The sequence below is a fragment of the Calidris pugnax genome, unplaced genomic scaffold (genome assembly GCF_001431845.1).
Source record: "Calidris pugnax isolate Ruff unplaced genomic scaffold, ASM143184v1 scaffold14, whole genome shotgun sequence".
NCBI lineage: Eukaryota > Metazoa > Chordata > Aves > Charadriiformes > Scolopacidae > Calidris > Calidris pugnax.
In genome coordinates this window covers 12,768,378-12,771,723 of record NW_015090793.1, presented here as the reverse complement: position 1 = coordinate 12,771,723, position 3,346 = coordinate 12,768,378, and positions in this window count along the sequence as shown.

Below are 3,346 nucleotides of genomic sequence, written 5' to 3'. Positions count from 1 at the left end.
CTAAACATGCCCAGTTCCCTCAGCCTCTCCTCATAGGACTTGTTCTCTAGACCCCTCACCAGCTTGGTGACTCTCCTCTGGACACACTCCAGCACTTCAAAGCCCTTCCTGTAGCGAGGGTCCCAAAACTGAACACAGTACTCAAGGTGAGGTCTCACCAGTGCTGAGTATAGAGGCACGATGACTTCTCTACTCCTGCTGGCCACACTATTCCTCATACAGGCCAGGATGTCGTTGGCCTTCTTGGCCACCTGGGCAAGAAGCCCTCATGCATCTCAGGTGGTCAGCATTACACTGATATCTGCTCAGCAAATAGTGAGATAATCAACCTGTGCTGAGGCTGATGACCAACAACAGGGCAGCAAAACATCTCCTTTCTGAGATGCCCCTGGTACTTGCCCTAAGGCAAGGATACTATTTTCTTGGGGTGCCTCAAGCAGCCCTTTTTAATTTGGCTGGTGCAAGGGCTAGCCCTGGGCAGCCTTGAGAGCTGTTCTCAGCCCTCTTGCACTTTCTAATCACACATTGTCCCAGATACAGCTTTCTCATGCTTGTAATTTTGTACAAGCTCAGGTGTGATGCCTAAGGGGAGAGCTTTGGGCTGGCTTATCTCCTGCTGTCTTACACCTCATATGTAGGTATTAACATTGTGGGTCCGGTCTGTTGTTGCAGTGCCCTTCTTCCTTGCTTTAGAGGAGCCCATAGTGAAAAAGGGTGAAAATGCAGATCCAGTCTGCAAACCGAGACTTCAGGCTGTATTTTTAGCTTCCCAGTCCTTTTGCTTTTTTTCCCCCATGTGTCTAAATCTCCTAATTTAGCAATCACAGCTGGTTCCTGGACTGAATACTTTTTTTCCAGAAATGTCCCCCTTCTCCAGCACCTTAAGTTAGGGATACTTAGATTTATTTCAGGTTGAAAAGAAGCTGCGGTTGAAAATTCAAGTAATGTTCAGCGTTTGGTCAAAGCCCGTTTCCTCCAAAGATATCTTTGATTAAGTGAGAAACTCCCCCATTTCCAACATCTCCCATCCAAATGCTCACTCAGCTCCACCTGACTCCTTTGGGCTGTCCTTTCCTCCCTAGGGAAACACTGGTCAGAAACTGGGATGCCTGCAAATATCATGAGTCCATGTCCGTAGCAAGGAAGATGCCCTGAAGATGCTCATGATAGATTCTGATTCTGACAGCCCCATTCAGCTGATCATCCCAGATAAACTGGAGGAAAACAGAGGCAAAGAGGAGATGACCAGATAAGAAACACTAATGTGTCACTTCTGCAGCACCAAGCTTGGTCTATGGAGTCCTCCCTGGGAGGAGATGGTCTCAGATAGCCCCTAAAGCTACAGGATGGCCCAAAGCCCTGCCAGAAGCAAAACTCCCCAATCAGGACACCTGCCTAATTAATGGATCTCAGTGGATCACATTTCCTTTCTCCCCATGTCAGAGCCTGTCAGCCAAAATTTGGATACAATGCTCAGCTCTGTGGTGTTGATTTACTAACATACAGCTTCTGCAAGCTTTCTCCCCAGTGTGCATTAAAGCACTGGTGGATGTTGGTAAAACAGATGGTTGGTTCCTGTGAAAAAATATAAATATCATGAGTGCTTGCCAAGATATGGGGGTTTTCATGTTCTTCATGATTCTCTTTGTATTGTAGGAATAGGCTCCCTGAGGAAAACTTGAGACCCAGACTGAGCTGAAGGAAAGTGACTGTGGTTTTCTCATGCAGTGTGTCTGCTGCCCATTAAATCCCGCAGACAAGAAGTGAGACCCCCATCTGTTGGCTATCTATCCGTCTGGCAGGAGTTTGGCCTTGCCATGATGTAAGAGGTGGACAGAGAACAGCATGGGGTTTTGCTGATTTATTATTGCCACCTGAACCATGTTGATTTGTTTCATTTGGGGGGGCAGTGGGATTGTGGGGAATCCCTGCCTTAAACCTAAGCTTTGACCATGCCAGCCCTAAATTTAGACCCTATCCCTTTTGTTAATGAAATGTGAAGCGTGAATGTGGCATAAATAGGAAAATTTCTTGGTAATTCTTTAGCACCTTCTGCCTAGTAGCTTGTAATAATTTGCATTACCTTTCTTTTCACATTGACCTCTGAGGAATATAGAAGTCTCTGCTACCAAAGACTGCCCTTATTCACCAAATTGAGCAGTTTTGTGATCACAATGAGGTACCCCAGGGGCAGGGAGGGAACCGACAGAGCTGGATAAGTGGTTCAGATAGGCTGGATGCAGCCCAGAGAGCATCAGTCATCCAGCTGACACAGGCATAAACCTGTAAATCTCATTGGGTTCTGCGGTGCGATTGGCAGCTATGCTCAGTGCAAACTCCCCTGTGTGTGCAAATGGCTTCTGCTCCTTTCTGATAAGGACAGATTTGCTCAAAACTCCCTCCTCCCCTCCTTGGAAACCTCATTCCAGGTGGGGTCTGCTGAGGTGGGACTCGGTGGCTCTGTGACATAGATCCAGTAGGGAATATCCTGAGCAGACACTGCTGGGTTGCACTGGAGGTTGCTGTCACAGCAATGCATAATGCCGACAAACCCCAAGGCTGGCTCATTTCCTAAAACAAGCATTCCTAGGATGAGCAGAAAATATTTTAAAGAGGTTGCGGCAGGATATCAGAAGAGTTGGGGGTCAGAACCATCTTCTGAGGACTTGCTGAGTTATTTGTCTCTGCTCCTTGGCTTTCCCCATCTGTAAGGGGAGACCCAAGTGTGTCTGTGGAGGCCTTGACTGGCTGAGATATGAGGCAGGATGAAACCCATTATCCCTGCGATATCCCTCTGACCCCTTCAGGGATGTTTCTGGGGTGGAGATAGACAGCTCTGGTTCAGCCCTCAAGTCATTACAGGTTGTGGGGTTTCAATTCATTCCTCCTTCATCCCTTCCCTTCCAAGCACACTCACTTTGCAAAATCAAAGCACTTGTCTGCACCGTACAGCCAGCTCACAGCTGTATGCAGATGGACAGAGGGCAATGCACCACATGTCTGCTCTTAGGTTAATAGTCACGGTAAATTAGCCACCCTTCCCATGCAACAGATGAGTACTTGGAGACTCATCACACTCTTTGTCCTCATTTCGCACCCACAAATTTTCCTGCTTCTCTAGGTATCATTCCACCATGGTCTTCAAAGGTGGACCTGCCATTTTCTCGGGGATCAGGTGGTGCATCAGAAGGGATAATGGTCACAGGTCTCTGTTGTTGGCCCCTGCTCTTCTCCTAGCCACAAGCACAGGATTGGTGACAGCTCTGCCTCCTCCTCCACCCACATCCCCAGGGTTGAGGCTCATCCTGCATCCTCAGCATCCACAGTGCAGATTTCTGCACCAAAG